This window comes from Malaclemys terrapin, chromosome 7 (assembly GCF_027887155.1).
Source record: "Malaclemys terrapin pileata isolate rMalTer1 chromosome 7, rMalTer1.hap1, whole genome shotgun sequence".
Classification (NCBI taxonomy): domain Eukaryota; kingdom Metazoa; phylum Chordata; order Testudines; family Emydidae; genus Malaclemys; species Malaclemys terrapin.
In genome coordinates, this window is record NC_071511.1 from 87884323 (window position 1) to 87905012 (window position 20690).

General features: G+C 39.1%; 1 protein-coding gene across 1 annotated transcript in view; it reads right to left on the reverse strand.

Annotated features, from left to right (window-relative positions):
- Positions 1 to 20690, reverse strand: part of MICU1 (mitochondrial calcium uptake 1) — a 221834-nt gene that overhangs the window by 105072 nt on the left and 96072 nt on the right. The gene's annotated exons all lie outside the window — the stretch shown is intronic.

The window sequence follows — 20690 nt, forward strand, 5'->3', positions numbered from 1 at the left end:
CAGCAGAATTAAAATGACAGCCATAATGAGTTTTATTCCAAAGTGTTTTATTTCTATTATAGTTGTCTAGTTTAACAATAGCTTAAAGCAGTTTGGTTTTAATATCTGATAGTTTCCCAAAAATTTAGTTACCTGATAAAACGTTAGTATAACCCAAGCATTTGTTTGGTAAAGACAACCACTAGAGTCAAAATTCCTGCATGAATGCATGCAACTTTTAAGATAACGGGAAACTTTTTGATTAGAAAAGCACACTACATATATTTTATCAGCTGATCTCACTTCTAAGCTGAAAGCCACTGGGGGACTGATCCACTGAAGCTTTAAAGACTGAAAAGGACCCATAGAACTGTGTTAGAGGCTGGATATTGAATTTCATAGTGGTGAACCATTTAGAAAATACACACGCACGCACACGCACATACAGCGGGAAAGAAAATTAATATAAAAACATTAAGTACAGTGAGGTTAATTCATATCTGATCATGCAAGCACAGAAGCAGAAACAATGCAAGCTTAATTTAGCAACAGTATTATGAAACAAAAAACAACAAAAACACCGCCACACGAAGGTCCAGCTACACAACTGCCCCCATCTGTTACCTCTGTCTAGCGAAGATCCCATCATATTCAAGATAAAGGAAAGAAAATTGGTTAACCAACAAGATAAGTTCACAAAACATCAAAATGAATTGATCTGTTAGACTTGCAAAATCAAGAAAGATTTGCAGCAACTAGCTATTTGCTGAAAATATACACTGCTATGAAGCCTAGGTATAAATTCCAGCAAGAATTGATACTGAGTTGAAGGTTCAGACCCACCATCTACAGCTATTTCTTGTTCAGTTATATTTGAAAGAACTCACCATTCTACTTGACAGCAGATTGGAGATTAGTTTGCCTAATAATTTAGATGAAAATTTGGCAAATATCTGGCTTGGAAACCACAAGAGAAAAAAAGTCATCATATTGATCAGCAAATATACAATTTCCAATTAAACTCAGCTCTACTGATCAAATATAGCAGTAGCTCTTATTTTGAAGACTTGGAGTTGTTAAGAATGCGAAGTGAGGTAAACCTCCACAAATCAGCAGAAGCATTTATCAATGCATCCACTTTGAAAAGGTATTAGCAATACATTATCACAGTACATCAGGCTGTGTTTTCTTTTCATTAAAGAAATATTTTTGCTATATATACAAACTTAAGTCAAACTCTACCCAGAAACACCCACATAGTGCTGATTATGCTGAAGACAAATAATCAGCCTCTAGTTCTCTCTGAACGCAAAGGAAGCTCGAGTTAAAAGCTAGTGAATTTTTTTGCAATCATTTTCTTGGATTATTGTCATGGTTGCTGTATCCCTCAATGGTATAGCCCACTCATGATATTTATTGGCTCTGTCTTTGCATTTATCTTTAGCAGAGCTCACTACAAACCAGCTACCGACACCCTGACAAATGTGGAGTATTTACAGAGAAAGGATTAACAAACACTATATACTGTATGCAGTATATTTGGAGATAAATTAATAATACTCATAACAATTAAAATCTATGAATTTAAAGTTGGCTTTTATTTAATATTAAAGGCTGGGAAAGTTCCTTATAAATTAAAAGTTATGTGAATGGGCTAAAAGCACCCGAAAAAAATCTAGTTTTAAGTTAAATCTTCTCGGAAATACAAATGTTATAGATAGAAAGGGTACAAAAATATTCTCACTTGAAGAACGTATCTATTTTTAAAAACCTACTTAATCTACTACTATTTGTCAGAGGTTAGGTATAAACATGGGAGACTAATGCATGCTACCACCACGTGGCCTAATTCTGATCCTATTCAAGTTATTGGGAGCTTTAACACCAATTTTAGTGTAGCAAGAACAAAGTCTATTTGCCAAAAAGAGATGTAATTTTGTATAATGGGATGTTCAGACTGTTCTATTGTCACTATTTTTTGGAAAGGAGTGAGCATATTAAAAAAACTGCTTGTATTTTTGTCCATCATGTATATTTTGTTTACTTCCACAAAACATTTGGAAGATATTCTCCAAAGAGGTGCTGAAAGTTTCAAGTTATTTTAAATGAAAGCTTATAACCTGCAGAAGTTGATTACACATGCATAGGAAAAACTTCCTTCTAGCTTTGAGCAAGTGGATTTTTCAAGAGACTAACGCCAAACATAGCTCCCCAACTGTAGTTGAGCTCTGTTGTTCTGCAGGCATAGACAGGGTAAGGTTTAAATACCCATCTTAATGAAATGCAGTCAATTGCTGCTAGAACAAAGGGTAGACCACACTTAGTTAAACTGGATTTTAAAATGGCGATCCCATCCAAACCAGCAGGACAGAGTTTAACACTATCTGAGGGTAGGAGAACTGCACTCTCTGTTGTGAAACAAGATACAGCCTATCAGATGTGCCAGAAATGAAACAATCTCCAAGGACTGACTTTCTTGTACTGTTAGAGTTTAGCCAAGTATGCACATTGAAGATAAAAGGTTGAAAGTTTAACTGAAAATTACCAGTAAGTTAATAGAGGAATGTGTAAGAGACAAATAAATGGAACTATCCATATATTTTACAATGTGACCCAACAGAGGATTTTCCTGGGCCTTTTTCGCATTTGTTTGCTCACCTATCGAAGAAAAACGTATCAGTATCTAAAACTAGACAATACTAGATTCAAAGTTGCCTCAAGGATTCTGAACACCGCAAGCTATGAAAAAGCATCACATGGATTGTTTAAAACTCTTTCTGAAATGCTGTAAAACCTAATGACGTTAAAGGCACAAAATCAATACCCAATTCTCTCTTTATTAAAATATACTTCCTCTTGTCTATAAAGCTTTGACTTCTAGTCAATGCCATCAACACCTTTTGTGCAGTCTATTTCTTCTGCTGTTTCGTTTCAACACAGCATGAGTTATATTACAGCTGAAAGGTTAACATGAGGAATTAAAACAGAAAAATTACAGAAAGAAAAGCAAAATTAAAACTCTTTAGGCAATGAGTCATCTTTACAATTGTCATGATTAGTTATCTGTACAATTTCAGTACAACCTTCAAATTTCATGTGCTTGAGTTAAGAATTTTCAAACAAATTAAAAAATGTTTCAACCTTATGTAAAATACATTCATAAAACTGAGCAACCAGTTAAGATCATACATTGCCTAAAGAACATTCACAGTTGGGAATTCACAAGTGAGCAATGCACTGTAAAAATATTTATAATAATTTTTATCAAGCAGTGAATCACATTAGACAAAACATACAAACAAGCATACATATACATGTGCAAATCAAATACATAATTTATTTCATTACAAGCAAGTCTGTGTATATTCAGTGAAGATGTGTCTAACTCAGTAATTTCTATCAAACAGATTCATACCGTCAATTGATCTTACAAACTTTGCTAAACATTGACCATGCAGCTGAAAGGTTTATCTACACTTAAAAAAGGAAGCTCAGTCTGTCCCATAAAATTTAGGCTTTCTAGCAACAAGAAGATCCAGGAATGACAATTTAATATAATGGAAGAAAAAAGTCATTTTAAGGCCACTATTAACACTGATGTATTTTCTTGCTTTCCAGAGTGTTGTGTGTGTTGCTAGAAACACCAGAAAAGCAATCCCATCATTTAGCCAGGAGTTTTGAGCAGTCATTTTGGTAGTCAAACAGAAAAATATGGAAATTGTTTCCCCACCTTTATAAACTCAGTCAAAAGCCTGACAAATATAAGGTCAAGAAAAATGTTTGATTTTTCTTACTCTGATCTCAGCTAATGAAAGTGGAGGGGAGCAGGGACGTTGATTTTTTTCCTTTTTTTTCCTTAAAAGAATTTTTGATTTTTAGCTTTCAAGTGACACATACAGAGGCTGCAATCAAGCAAAGCATTGAGAAGTATTACGCAAGCTTCCTCTCATATTCTGCCAGTGCATCTTGATGTTGACTTGCCACACACTAGGCCCTGGACAGGTCTGGCCCTCTCTTGAGCAATGAATGCCAAATGATGGGACAGTTTTCAGTTGCAAATTCATGTCAGTTAAACCAAACCAGAACTTAGATTTCATGTAAAACCCAACTTGGTACCTTTCCCCCACCTCACTTTCTATGCCCTCTGGAGCTTTTTGTTTTTTTAAGTTAGGAGCAAAAAATCATATCCATCAGGGCTCATTCAGGAGAGAAGTCCAGAGTGTTATATAAAAGGGACTTGGTGGTGAAGTCACAGTACTTGGAATCTTCTGGCTGACTGCCCAGCATAGGCATCTATCTGCACTGCCACCCTGTTAGAATGCCAGTGGAGGGGCAATAAGAGAACCTAGTGCTCTGGCTGTTGCCAGGTATAATTTATAGTTAAAAGATCAAAGTATACATGTCATCTAATATTTAGATAAATGAATATCTAAAAAAAAAAAAAAAAAGCTATATCTTTTGTCAGATTTACTTATGTCTTCTCCACAAAGTCAGAAAATTCTGTGAATTTCAATGTTGACCTCAATTGCATTTAAAAAGCTAATCTAAATAAACCCCTGCAGCTCCATTTCATTTTGCATTTCAAAAACAATTTAACAAACAACATTTAATGTGCTGCTTTTGGAAGAAAGCAGTTTGGCAAGTCATTTAAAATGACAGTTTGTATTTCATCCTAGGGGATGGAGACGTACATTCAGCAAGTTTATCCATGCAATTAATGCTTATGTTTCAATACCCACTTTGGGCCCATGTGCATCAAAGCATCAAAATGTTGTGCATCTCAAGCAATCACTTCACAGTTTCCCCGTTCCAAAATAACAAAGCATAGTGCATGTAATGAAATTAGTAATTTCACCCAGAAATGGGATTTTTGTTTGTAAATTGACAGACTATAGTTCAACCTTAACCATATTTGATTTACAATAGCTGTTGAGATTACGTTTTTGTTCCCTTTTTAATTCTTTACAATTACAGAAACTGTGTATCCATCTATGAAAAATGACTGCTTAAGATACTGTAAATTTCAGCTTGCCATAAAGCAAATTCCCTTTCAGTCCCAACTGACCACCTTTAGTTCTATGGACTATTCAACACAGACACTAAAATGTTATAACCCTTTCTTTCGTATAGACAGCTATGAATATTCACACAGGGAAAAAAAGACTTAGAAATGTTTTGATTTGAAGCTTTACAACAATCAGGGTATTCAGGATCAAGACCGAAACAGTATTGCTCATCTGTCTCAGAGGCCTACATATTGTAGAGATATCTAAATCTGTATCAATTTTGATGTCCATCAGGATAAATTACAGCATACCAGCCTTTGCTCTGAATTTCCTGGATTTTGTACGGTTAAAGTTAGACCTTCAGCATTTTTGCATTTTAATTTATTATTTTCTGTGTTTTAGATTTTAAAAAGTACTACAGTACTAAAAGAAAGCAATCTTTCACAGATATGTACGGGAATCAAAGGGACATTTGTCAAACAAACTTCTTTCTAATCCAAAGCAAAATCCCTTGCAGAAATCCCACGAGGATGATTTTCTCTTTCATTTCCTTTTTAGACAAATTGCCTGTTTTTTAAAGTCGCCGTTTAAGGTTCTCTGAAATCACATCCAATCAGTACCAAGGACTTAAGATTTCTCAATTTTAAAAAAATTGCTTACGTTCATACATGCACAAAGTTACATAGCAATATACCTGTATACTGTACACAATTAGTTCTGGGGTGCTGCTTGGTATTTTACCTTCCTAGGCCCCTACTGACTGGCAGTGTCCATTTAAATAAAACAAACAGATAGCGATCTGTGAGCACAGCTAGACCAGGAAAATAGGCAATGTTTTAGAATCATGTTAGTCAACACATTTTAATTAGCACATTTTTCATTTCCACATAGCATCTAGCTTAGACCAAGATAGACTCCTTTAAAAAATATTAGCGGATCCTGGTCAACTCAATAGTGCTCAGCAGCATTCAGAATGTGCAAATGTGTCTCCTATTTCATAGTCTAGACAGAGCCTGGGTAAATGCACATTGCTTACTCCAACAAGTAAAACTCCTTCACAGACAGTGCAGCCCTAGATCTGTGTAAACTTATACTAAGACAGTTCTTCTAAAAGGTAATTTGAGCAGATATTCTGTAACAGTGCCTCTCTTAGGGCATGTACAAAGCTGTACATGTACATAAAGAAAAACAGTTAAGAAATTCCCATGAAAGTTATGAGTTAAATACCCAGTACCATGTTTTCAAATATTAATATAAAGGACATATTTCTGTTTTGAAAATACCAAAAGACTGATACTACATCATCAGATAAAATGCTGTTCAAATTCTAAAGTATCAAAGCCATTTAGAGATTTATAAGTGGCACCCATCACCTTGGCGCCTGACTATCCAGTTAAAACAGCCATTAAAAAGAGTCCTTCAGATTGAAGAGTCCAGAGCACAGCCTTGTTCAGTCAAAGGCAAAACTAAGCAGATAGATCCTGCAGTGTACCCTGAATCAAGGACAGATGAAAAAAAATATCCCAGTAATTGTTTTTTCCTTTTTATTGACTTTTTAAAAAGCAATATATTTCACAATCAATGTTACATAAGGATGGTCTAGTTTTTTTAAGTCTGAAAATAAAAAAAATTGCTCAAGCTTAAGTCTTATGAAGCATTTCATTGCATAGTGAATTTTGTAGTTGAGTTTTAAGCCTTTGTATATAGTGGAAAAGTTTACTATAGTAGCACTGTCTGCAGGTTCTAGAACACTCATCTTGTATCTTTATATAAGCAAAAACAGGTTCTGAATGTCAAATTCAGAAGTATCAGAATATTAAAAAGTAGCTTAGAAAAGTTAGGAAAATACACACTCATGTATTCTTTATTTTAGTCAGGAAAGCACTTTGGCTTATCGTCTTTGAGTAGCACATACTAATGGAAAGAATTTTAATGTAAATCTTTTATCTTTAGGATATATCTGAAGATAAGACATAAAACCTTTCCCTGGACTTTCTTCCTCTAAATGTTAATTTAGACATTTTCAGGAGAATCAAAAGTTAAGCAGCTACCATTACTATTGGTGGTCTCCTGAGACTGGAGAAAGAAATTTACAGATACTCCTCTCAGCAACACGGTAAATATCCATCACTGTTAAACAAACCGCACCTGAAATGCAAGGCCAGCATTCTATGCAGTCAAGAGAAAAAACACAAACTTTCCAAGACGTTCACAGGCAGCAGGAACTGGACATGCAAGGAAGAAACCCCTGCTAGAAAAGCAAGAAGGAAATGCCTCTGAAAAGGGACAGTCTATACTTTGATTTCCCACTGGTGGAGGTCTCCAGGACTCAAAATTGATGCAAACTTGTGCCATTTTAACAAGGCTTATATCATTATACCAAATACACACTTCCTTTTCAAACAAAGTAATTTACTCTTTGGTTTAGAGCTACATTGCACCATCATTGCAGTTTAGCAATAGTTCCTTAAGAATAAAGGTTAGTTTAATTCTCACCATTAAGCTATTTTTTAGGCTACAAGTGCCAACATTTTCAATGTACCACAGGGTACTGCAAAAACATCACACAAAGAACGTAACAAATACAATCTTTCATCTGTGAAGGGCTATTATTTTTCACCCATCTAAAAGGGCCAACAACTCAGTGCTGAAGATACGGTTAGGCTTTCAAGATCTCTCAGGAATGATCAAAAAAGCATTGATCAGTGGTGAGAAGTTCTAGTTTATCAATTATAGACCTGTCTTCATAAGCCCTTATTAATAAAAATTATTGAATTATAAAAATGATACAGACCTTATCAGAATGTGTGCCTAGAACTTTGAGGTGAAGAGCTTTTCTACTGCCAAGAACAAAAGTTCCAATTCCCCAACTCCCTGCTTGGTGCATTAAAGAGAATAAACCCACTGGCCTTTTTGGCCGCCTCATGCTAATTTGGAAAGATGTAAAGAAAGGTGTAAAGAGTGTCTCTGCTGCCTAATGTAAAATGTGCTAAACAGTATCTCAGAACTGGTCTATAGATAAATTACATCCAAAAAGTATGTTAAGGTTGCAAAATCAAACACTCAAAAATTAGGAAATGAAAGTACTAAGGTTGACTGTGCAACCTTAGTTTGATCCACTTGTGCATTGCAGTGTAGTTGTAGAAATGTCAGTCCCAGGATATTAGAGAGACTAGGTGGGTGAGGGAGTAGCTTTTCTTAGACCAACTTCTGTTGGTGAGAAAGACAAGTTGGGCCAACAAAAGCTATTACCTCACTCATCTTGTCCCCCTTGTGCAGTTGCATTTGATTAAGTCTTTAGTTACGAGATCACATACTGTTTTTTCCAACCTCATTCAATGCACAGGAATGGGCACTGCTCAGGGAATGAATCCTGGTTAAGGCTAAGATTTTGTCCTGGTTATTTTTTGTAAAAGTCACGGACAGGTCCACGGACAATAAACAAAAATTCACGGAGGCTGTGACCTATCTGACTTTTGCTGCTGTAGCTCCATGGTTTCCCCTGCCAGCCAGGGCGTCTGGGAACTGCAGAGTGACCATATTTCCCAAAGAGAAAATAGGACACCCCCAACCGCTCGTCTGATGTGTTCCCCTCCCCGAAGCTGTTGCCCGTCACTGGAAACCTGAGGAGGGCCCCCTTAGGAGTCTGTCGCTGGAACCTTGCAGGGGGCCCCGTCACCTGTCAGTGATGTCACCTGTCGCTGGAACCCTGCCAGGGCCCTGCTGGCTGCCAGCTCCTGAGTCCTGCAGCCCCAAATGTCATGGAGGCTCTCTGGAAGTCACGGATTCCGTGACTTCCATGACCTCTGTTACATAAATGTAGCCTTAATCATAGTTGGGTAGTGACTGAAGCTGTTGTCTTTAAGATCCCTGCTTATCTTTAGTTGGGAGATGAATATTGAATGAGAGGGAACTGCTGGAAGAGAAAGGATAGTTTCATAGTTAAGGAAGTTGAAGGCTGCCCTGGAGAATTGGATTCTATCCACGCCTTTGGCACAGAGCTCCTTTGTGATGCTGGACAAGTCACTTCAACCACACTTTTTGGAGGTGGTGGTCACTTGCATGTTCCTTATATTCTAGATTCCCAGTGAGAGACACCTGAGGCCACATCTGCAGACATGCTGAGCACTCACAGCTGCAATTGACAGAGATTGGAGCTGTGCTCTGAATATACATGCTATAAAATGCAAAGTGCTCTGAAAAACCAGGATGTAGATATCTCAAGTTAGCATCTAATACTGACCCATTTGACAATATTGACCTTAATGTGTCCGTGCCTTAGATTCCCCAGATGTAAAATGGGGATGATAATACCACCTCTTTACCTCATAGGGGTTTTGTGAAGATAAATTAATTAACGTTTGCAATGCAATTTGTAGTGATGCATTTACTGGCTACAGCGATGACCACTATAGGAAAGCCAAAGAGGAAAATAATTCTATATTGAGAGCAGGAAGTGAACAGTAAATAAGGCCTCGAGCCACACAATGAATGCAGATAAAAAGAAATACTGAAAAACTATGAATTCACAGAATGTGACCGGGAAAAAACCAGTGTGTGATCATATCATTAAAGACTACCATAATGCATATACACAAGGGGACTGAACTGCATATGAAACCTTAATTCTGGCATTTGCTAGCTTTTGCATGCTTGACTTTGCCACCTTAACATTCGTTTAACAGTTTTTTAAATGTAATTTCCTTTACCAGTGGATTTCACAGCTATTTGCTGACAGCAGAGGAATGTAGCGATTCAAGACTCCTGGATTCAACTGCAGGCTCTGGAGGAGAGAGTGCACTCTAAAACCTTCTGCCTGTGCCCCCAAGCTTGTCTCTGTCCCCATCTCCTCTTATCCAACCTCTGCCATACCCCTTGTTCCCATGCCTCTCCTCCAGGGGCTCAACCAGAATTTTCCTAAGGCGGTGATCTAAGGGGTGGTGATTTGAGGGAGAGGTTTCCCTGGGGCCCAGCATGTAATTGGGAGGCAGAGCATGAGAGAGTCTCCCTGGGATTGTCAGATGTTCCTGAAATTCTCATTCGGAAAGATTTTGTGGCCAGCATTTATGGGGCAGTGGCCAGGACCCCTCTGTGCCTGGTATGGAGGGGGCTCAGTGGTACATAGTTCGCACCCTCATCTCCAGGGGCACAGATGAAGCTCCACCCATTGCACAGAGATACAGGAGCTTCACCTTTTAGGAGCCATCATCTCTTTGAGCTCCCATCAGTCCAGGGCTCATCCCACTTATCCCAGAGGTCCCCACGCTAGATGAGAGGATTGACTGTATTGCTCCAGCAACTCTGCATTGCAGAATTTGCCATCCTCACAACAGCAGAGGAAGCTCAGCAGCCTAGCCTCGTTCAGTGGCTCCACGTGCTGGGCCAGGGCAGCCACAAGTAGGGCCCAGAGCACATAATCATGTGCCCAATGCCTGCTCCATGGAGCTTCCCATCTGTGGGAGGGACCAAGATATGTCTCAGCAATCCCATGCAGGATACAACTCTGGGGAGGCTTGAGCGCTAGACAGCCACAGGCAGGGCTAGGCAGACTCGTTGCAGCCTCTGCCCCGAACTCTGGTTGTGTTGGTGATTCCCCAGTCACCAATTTGGTTCCAGGGAGCAGGCAGCCTGGATCTGGTTTGTGTATTATTACATGCTCAGAACTCAGCCCCCTTCCACAGGGCCGCCCGCAAGCCCCGGCCAAGAATCCCTTTCCTCACCCGGCAGTGCTCTGAGTCTGCAGCGGCGGCATTTCGGCGGCGGGGGGCCCTTCAGTCGTTCCGCGTCTTCGGCAGCACTGAAGGGCCCCCCACCACCAAAATGCTGCTGCCGCAGACTCTGAGCGCTGCCCTGTGAGTACAAGCTCCCCCACTTTGCCCCAGGCCCCCTGAATCCTCTGGGCGGCCCTGTCCTTCCATTCCCACCTGAAAGACCAGGATCCTGAATTTGTAGTAGTGTTTATGTCTGAGGGGTGGGGATCTGTGCCCCTCTTCCTATCTATTGCACCCTTGCTTCTATTAAAACCCAAAATCGTCACCTGGCTCCCAGTACGCAACCCTCCTCCCTGCTTTCTAGCAAAACCACATATCTCCACATCCAGATCACTTCCCTTCTGCACTTAATAAAACTCAACATCTGCACAAACACCTCCACACACACACAAGCTCCTGCTCTGCTCAGTCCTCTCCCCCTCTGCCTCCTGCCGCCCACTCCACCATCCTGCTCCAGTTCTCCCTCTTCTCCACTGTCCTCTATATTCAAACCGAGCTGCTTCTTCCTTCTCCTCCTCAATGCAGCTTTGGGCCAGTCAAGGAGAACACAGGTGAGTTTCTCCCCATTCTCAGTTCCTGTGCCTGCACCACAGCAGCCCTCAGCAACCTGGAGTCCTGCTCAACCTATGCACGTCCAGGATGGAGCATGCTCAGTGCAGATGGCATCTTTGGAGAGTTTAGTAGCCAAACGCTAACAAATCTCTACTGAGCATGTGCAAACTGAGAATTTTCAAAGCTTGTTACCTGGCCAACTTTTAGCAAATTTTCACAGAGATGACAAAAGGCCTATTCAGGGCAACACACCTGCCAGATTTCAGGCCCTTGTTCCAAAGCATGTAGGTGCGAGAGCTTGTTAGTGAAACGGCTGGAAGAAGTTTTTTTTTAACATTAAACAACATATTTCCCCCAGTCTTGTTCTCAGAAACAGCTCAATGGTTTTAGCAGAAACTTAAAAAAAAAAATAGAAGAAGAGGGAGAAGCCTGAGGCAGCGCACTGGAATGGTTAGTTCGGCAAAGTTATAAGCCACTGAAAATAATGGAAAATGTCAAGCAATCTTAACTACAGGGGGCAGTATCTGCTCCACCTATAAATGAAAAGCTAAACTTATTTTAGGGTAAGAAGTCTCCACCTTAATAAGTTATAACTGAAATACAGTTATATCAGTACAAAGCTCATTAGCATTGCTAAGTGGTTGACAAAATTTCCCTCCTTAACACTTGATTCAGGGGCTTGATAACTCAGCTGGTTTAGATGGCATGAGTAACAGAACAAAATAACTTAAAGCTAGAAATTAAAGTCACCTAGACTCTCCTCCTTCTGATAAGTAATCATATATATAATCAGTTGTGTCTATTTCATAAAGCATAAGCTTAATTTATTCAAGCAAGTCACCACACTGTCCCTACACACAGCAATTTATGTAGCCCACTTTCAGACTAGTGTAAGCTAGTGTACTGAGAGACTACTTTGTTTTCTGGGGACCCTATGAATAAGAACTCTTCACTCAAACACTAGGAAACGCAAGTGTTAGACCCTAAACACAGATAATTGCATTTAAATCAGACACATTTTTTGTTAGTAGGCTGCTCTAACTCTTTCTGTACCACACCACTGAGATCAGAATGATATAGGGCACAAGGAATGCATTTTAATAAGGCACAAATAGTAACTCAGCAACAGAACACTCTTCAATGGAGTGTTCTTCCCAATTCACCTCAGAAGGGCTCTCCTTGAAATCTGTAGCTGGCTGCCACCTGAATACCAAGCATGCCATTACTCTCTTGTTCTACCTGATCATTCCTATTATGGGTATGGGTCTCTCTTCACGCATGCTAAGTAGAACAGCTCTCTGTTGTCTGTCATTTCCTTTTCCCATAAGTAATTTTATAAAGTGTGGTATTATTTATGAGTTAGTCTAGCGAATGTTGTAGCTACATTTTATAATAATAATATGGAGTCCAAGTCCAAGTACTGTCCCTGACAGATTCCCCCTGCTGTGATCCCTAAATGGCTCCCTCAAGGATTGAACTGACAACCCTGGGTTTAGCAGGCCAATGCTCAAACCACTGAGGAATACCAATATCTTCTGGTTCCTCCAAATGATCAGTTTCCATGAATAACGACACTTATTAAAAAGTTACCCGTGGGACCGTATTCTCATTGACATGATGTAAATTTTAATATTTTGAGATAAAAATATCTATTATTTATGTGCCAAGTAAAAAGGAGACAAATTAAAAAATACTTTAAGGGAGTGGGGGAAGGCAGAAGTATACACTGTCCCTTTTTACAAAAAAGGTGCATATTATGGGTTTTGAAGCACAAACTGTTTAAAGCACATGCTGACAAGTCAGTACCTGCCAGAAATCCTGATGAGAGGGGAGAGGGTTAGAAAGAGGGAAGAAGATCAGGGAATGTTGGTTACACCAAAAACCAAAACTAAAATAAAATACCCACAAATATTACATATTATGCAACATTGCAACACAGCAAAACCAATTAATGACATCAGGAACAAAGAATCTCTCAACACCTAGGAACAGGAAGTAAGGAGCACATATAGCAATCAGTAACATTCAGGAATATCTGCCAAACAAACCCAGTGAAAATGAATAACAAAGTTAGTAATACAAAAAAGTAATAGCAAATATTTCTAGTTTTGGCAGAAAGTAATTATGCCACAGACTGTTGGTGGATAGGGTGGGAGAGGAAAGAGGGAGCACACACTTGACCTGTACATGGATGCAAAGTAATCTTCATAATAAGGGATTCCACAGGGTTGTTTGTGTGCCATGCATATAAAATTTAATATAAGCAACCAAGCATTTTCTTAGCCTTAAAGATTTTTTTAAAACAAAAACAAACTGAAATAATACCTGAATCTAAAGATTCATACATTTCAATGAAAGGATACATCTTCCAAGTACCGTGTACAAGCATGAGAATTCACAGGTCAAGATACACAAAGGCCACATCAACTGGAGACCTTATAACTACATGACTAACTGATTCAGCTCAGAGGGCATCAAAGTTTGGCTTATTTCAGGGCTCTGAATTGATAATGATCTTGAAGATTATTGAACAAAACATAACCAGCTCCTCCAGCTAGAAGCACATTGTGGTCATTTGTGCATCTAAAAGCATTGGTCTTTGATACTTGGCCCATAAGCATTTCAGGAGAAGGGCCTAGTCTTCCGACATGTCTATACCAATGTGCGCATCAAACAGAATAGTATTCATAATGTTAGAATAAAAGGGTTTAGGGGTTTGGTTTTGGAGAATGGAAGGGGAGAAAGCAAGTAAGGGGGCAAGTGAAGAAAACTTGTGAACACACAATAGTATGAGGTTAATTACAGTAAGGATAGAAAAGCACAGTGCAGGATAGAAATATCTGCCAGTGCCACTGATGTTTTAAGTCAAATTTTCTAACCTTATCTGACCCATCACAATAGGATTCCACTGATCCTGCTGTGTTGATCGTCCTCCTTGCCCACAGATGGCTGAGCAAAATTTGCTGCTTTCACAAGGTAGAAAGACACCCAGCCAGTCACTGGCAGAGTCAGGAACCCAGACCAATGCACTATCCGCTATACCATGTTGCCTACCTACTCATTCATTTATATAGATCACTCTAATCAGAAGAGCTTAGATGATTTAGGAATCTCATTTTCAAAAGTGACTTTAAATGAGACTTAGGCTTACTAAGTGCATAAGTTATTTTTGAAAATGGGACTTAGACTCCTATCATTAAAGGCTTTTGAAAACATTACCTGTTGTATTTAAAGTTATTCATTCTACCGCTTCATTATATTAATCCTATTTAATCTGGGTCCTGGAACATGTGATCTGAAAGAGACAGTTTCTTTGTGGGGCTGATGTCTTTCAGATGCTGCATAATTCCTTATTTTATTCTCCTACTTCCCACCCTCGGAAGCCCCGATTCAAGCACTATACAACATTATAAAATCCAATACAAAAATAAAAATGCTTCAAAAATGCAAACAATTATATTACAAGGTTAGGACAGAAATGAGAAGGGCAAAATATGGAGTAGGAAGGAAAATACGTAGTCAATAGTAGTCATACCCCAAAACCCTTTTCAAAATAAAGTTTGATTTTAAAAAAAGTGGTGAGATTATCTGAGATTGATGCCTCCCACCACAGCAAAAGCATGACTGCTTGCCAATATAAAATGAGAGGATGCATAGAGACCTCTCCATGTGAGACTTAGGGGGGTTCTTCACATATAACTGAGTGCTGCATGCTAGGAGGTTGAATTTTCTCCTACATAGCAGTAAGTATTATTGCTTCAAGATTTGGTCAAGAAATTTGCTCAATATTTCTAAAGCTAATGTTAGACTTCAGGTATTTCACCATCAAATTTATTTTATTATTATTTCCCTGTAAAGCATCCCAATACAATACTTGAAAAGGGTGCTTAGAATAACTACAAGTAATTATAATGTTTAATACCAAAAGCAACTTTCCTACCACGTGAGAGTAACTAATTAGAGGGTGTCTTACTTCTATAGTATTAATCAATATAGAACTGTATCTGGAGAATAGAGAACATGGAAATATGAATCTGGATAGGAGTTACTTAATTCCAAAGTAAAATTAGAGTCTGTAAAAGCTTTTGTAATTACTTATTGCCTCCTTGGGTCAATGATAATTTAAGGGTATACCATCATTGACAGCTTGCAAGCTTTTGTTTATATTCAACTACACAGGGTAATTTTCCCCACAGGAGGTAAAAACTGCTACTCAAGTGTATCCCACACTAAAGCAATATTCTGTTTAATTCTTTCCCCTGAAAAGACTAACAGTTTCTCAGAAGTGTTGCAATTTAGCCTTGCCTCCATGCATCTGAAGAAGTGGGTTTTTTACCCACAAAAGCTTATGCTCAAATAAATCTATTAGTCTTTAAGGTGCCACCAGACACTTCGCAATTTAGCCTTATCACTGAAAACACTTGATTGCAGCACAAAATCTACAAGTAATTGAAATTCAAATGCTTCTGCAAAAATTCAATAATATTTTAAGATGAAAACAATTAATCTGAAAAATCACAATCCCTACATCTTTGGAAAGAATGTCCACTGACGCTGTCCCTCTTGTGCTGACTCCTCAAATCTGTCCCATTACACTAGGATTCCACTGATCCTGCTGTGTTAATGGTCCTCCTTGCCCACAGGTGGCAGGGCAAGATTTGCCCTTGTCATAGGGTAGATGGATATCTTCTACCCTATGGGCACACTATCACAGAGTTAAATAGTATCATACACTTTTCTCTTTGAGAGCTGGCAGTTTGGCATGAAGATTAATTCGAGCTTAATTCAAAAACTCTCTCAAACAGAACATATTAGAAAAAATTGAAATTGTTTTTCAAAGAAATATCATGTTTCTTTGAATGGTCTGCTAAGCATGTCTTGGTGCCTTCATACAACCACAGACACACTTTTACAGGCAGGAAAAATTTCCTCCCCCAGTAAGCATTTGTTTTACACAGACACAATACAAAAGAGGGAAAAGTGATACAACGAAAGAGCCAGGTGACTGAGCAGTTAGGGTTAGATATGTTAATTCTGAGTGCTTTTATTAAATTACAGATTAGGCTATATTCATATTGTAATTTGAGCTAAATTATGAGGTGAGGCCTGAGAGCAACAGTGAATAGTTAGCAGCAGCAGCAGATTAGCCAAAAGAAAAAGTTTATGAGGGAGGGAACATACAAACACATGTCACCAAGCCAGCTCCCTGTACAAACACTTGGGAGGCTAGCTCCCTGAACACTTAGCCCTGCTGTAGGTGAAAGAAAATTATGCAGTTGTGGTTGGCAAGGAGGATGGACCAAAGGGTTTTGCTGAACGAATGCCTCTAGGGCTGCTGGTCTCCAGGGAGCAATGTGTAGATTCAAATTATATGCATTTTGCGCCGGTTACTGAAGAGTTATGCTTGTCTCTCTCCCCCACCCTTCAGTGCTCTGAAAAATTATCCCTAGTTGGGTAGAAGTATACTGCACTCACTATCACATTCAGCTCTATACACAGGAAGACACAAACGTCACAGAGCTGCAATAAAATATATGGTCACTATCAAAGACTTTTGGACTTAACCAGTTCCAGTCATTCCAAGTGGCCTATCAGGATATGTCTGCACTGCAGTCAAGAGGTGGGATTCCCAGCACGAGTAGACAGATTCATGCTAACTCACTGCACTGCAACACTTGCAAAGACTCAGGCTAGCCATCCAAGTTCAAGCCTGCCTAACTCCCAGGGTCTGAACTTGGGTGGCTGCCACCCATGCTGCAGTGTCCACACTGCTATTTTTAGCATGCTACTTCAAGATGAGCTAACACTAGTCTGTCTGCACTGGGAATCACACCTGCCAGCTGCAGCGTAGACAACCCTTACAGGATTGACTTCTAATTTTACAAGAATATTTGTGAAAAAAACTGCAGATACAGATGATTTCCCAGTGCAATGATATTTATCTGGAACATACATGCAGAACATTTACACTGAATCCTTAACCTTTGTTTTACAGAATGTAATTAAAATGCATCTGACTACACAGCTGGGTCTATTCTTTTTATTGGCGTTTGCTCTAAATTAGTATTTACATAGAGCATAGGCATAAATCTTTGTTTATAACTAACAATAGGTCTATTTTCTACTTTTGTTTAGCCAACCTGTAGTTTATAGAGTATCAGTACTTTGGTACTACTGCTGACTTAAACCTGACTGCTCATTTTCTCCTTTCATCTCAAAGGAAAGAATACATTTCAGATGGAAAAAGTCTATTCTCTCCTCAACGTGTCTATATACTGTAATTCCCATTAACGTTAATGGACATCATGCAAGATGCTCAAGGGAACAATACACCTCTCAGCCTTCTACTCAAATTTCCCATCTCCACCAATGCACAAAATAATACCAGCACACAAAGGCATGGCTTCACAGAGTTAGAACAGTATCTAAGGAGAAGATTGTGTCCAATTATAAAAAGTGCTTTGATATTTCTTGGGAAGCCAACGAGGGAGATGAGTGAATGGAAACAACAGACGAGAAAAGATGCGAGGACTAATTTTATTCCTTAACAGATACCAATGTAACTAAAACATGAATGTGTGTAATTTGTTTTATGATGCCTAAATCAACATTTGAATGCGTTTGAGGCGACAGTGCTTTGTTAACTGAAAACAGATGCAGATAATATGAGAAAAACTACTCCTAGAAAACAAGATCTAGGAGTGACGTCACTCCTTATCCAGGCTCCTCTGCACGACTGAGGGAGCTCCAATATCTCCTTGCTTTAACCTCACCCCAAACTTGACCCCCCCTGCCATTACCACTAGCCTCATAACCAAAGTCTGTTACTAGTGCTCCTTAGTAAGAGAAGTCTGACAAACAATGTGAGCCATTATTTCCTCCTTTAAAATAAATGATCCAGAAGCAGCATGTATATCAGCCCCTGCAATACAATACCATAAAATTAACGTGGTCTGTTGTTCTGCACAGTACTACTACTACTAATAGTAGTCCACTACACTCTCCATTTTAAAACTCTAATGACTGATGTTAAGACTTATTCTACCATCCAATGTATTTTGCATATATATCTAGGTATAGCAGCTATACAAACGTGTTTATATACACCATTTCAGTCTGCAACAGAAAGTCAGAATGGAGGATGGTCAGTGCAGGGAACAGATGCTAAGGGCCAGCATAACTCAGAACATTTCAGCCTGCACTGAGACCACCAGTTGTCACACTTTCACCATGCTGTATGGCAAGATTGGGTGTGCATATTGTGTAAGAGCAGAAGTCATGTCTCAAATAGAACTGGTCTGAAATTTCCTGACTTAAGTTTGTTGGAAAATGCCGATTTCTTGCGTTTCTATGAAACATCTCAGGTTCAACAAACTTTTGGCAAATCGAAGTCTGGAAACACTACTGTCCCCATCCCCCAGGCATTCTGCTGGGCAGCTTGAGAGACCCGTCTTCCAGGTCTATGGCTCCAGAGCAGCCTCACCATGCAGACTGCCCCAAGATTGGGGAACCTGGTCTTCAGGGGGTCTGCAGCTCCAAGACAGTTGCACTATGCCAGTGCTTCCAAGCTCTTTCCCATGAAACAGGGAGTCTGAAGTCCTGGGACAAGCTGACCCAGGAGTCTGGATGGTCCCCAGCCATCTGGCGTCCTATGGCCGTCTACAGAGTGTGGCTGCCCTGGACTCATAGATCCTGAGAGCCCTGGCAGCTGCTGAGTGAAATTCAGATTGTCAGTTTCACCACATCTATTAGTATGACTAATGTCAATTTCACTCACAGCTGTCAACGTTCCAGGGAGCAGATTTTGTTTTAGAAATACCATAGGTTGGTGTTTCCAAAATGAACCTTTTTTCCAAAATTTCTGGTTCATGAAAAGTTTTGAATAGTTTGTATTTGTTCAAATCTTAACAAACCCAAATTTCAAAATCACAAAATTTCCCGCAAACTGGAAATCCCAACAACGAGGCTCAGCAGAACAAAAAGCTGAGTTCAGCTAACAAACTGCTTCTGCTTTGAGACTTTTACCCACTAGGATGGGAATAGAATGTATAGTACTCAGGAATAGAGGAACTATTATCCAAAATTGTGTGGAACTCAGCATTTCTTTCTAAGAAATGTTGGTTGAAACAAAGACTGACAAAAAGCATACTACTTACTGTCTATTTTAAAGTAGAATACACCTCTACCTCAATACAACGCTGTCCTCGGGAGCCAAAAAATCTTACCGCATTATAGGTGAAAGCGCGTTATATACTTGCTTTGATCCACCAGAGTGCGCAGCCCCCCCCGGGAGCACTGCTTTACCGTGTTATATCTGAATTCTTGTTATATCGGGTCACGTTATATCGGGGTAGAGGTGTAATACTCTGCTGCTTGGGTAAACAAACACATGTATGCTCTAAGGAACAAAGACCATTTATTTGATTACTTGCTTTGCTTTTTGTCCATCCACTTCCTCATGAAAAATAAAAATAAAAATCAATTCAATTGAATGCAAAACATGAAAGTAATTTAGATTCATTTCCTCCCCAATTGTGCAGGGTTTGTTTGTTTTGTTTAATTATAGATTCAAATAGCAGGACTTTCTGGATATGTTTGGTCACATTTAAACATTACATGCCAGGTATATCACTCAGCAATGAAAGAGTCAAAAGTTACCTTCTTTGACTCAAAAATTCAAGGAATTTTGTTACAGATGAGGTGACAATTTTGCTAAATTAGTGATTGTTGTAGAGTAAGTTGAGTTAATAGGAAGCTTGTGTGCTATTCCATTTTTATGCAGCCACCAACTATGGTAGTATCAGTGCTCAAAATGATATAAAGGAATATTAAACCAAATTATTTTAGATTAACAACTATACACCTAAGCAAATCTATGTTAGGTGTTTGTTTTAGATAACACAGCTTGGCCCTCTCTGTGTTAAAGGTTCAAGCAGTCTTTTAACCATGTTACCTACTTGTGTTACAGCTCTGGGCCAAATTCCTTCCTGCTATAATTTCATTGATTTCTGAGGATTTACAGCAGGGAAGAATATGGCTTCAGAGCTGTCAAAAGGGCTAGGTTACTGTGTGGTTCCATTCATACAGGCAGACCAAACAATGTTATAATATGATCAGCATATAGCAGGTTTCCCTCTGAAATATGGTACTCCCTCACATGGAGGGTCTCATACCATATGGATAATGCTATTAAGTTTGATTTTTTACACATTACAATTCCCTCTCCCACCAGCAAGGAGGAGTTATTTTGGTTCTATAAGCATTAAAGCAAATCTTTATTCCTTCCTTCCTATTCAGCCATATAATAAAAAAAATACTGCTATGTTCTAGCTCAAACAAAAGACAATATTGTATTTCATTTGTACTTACACACAACTTTAAA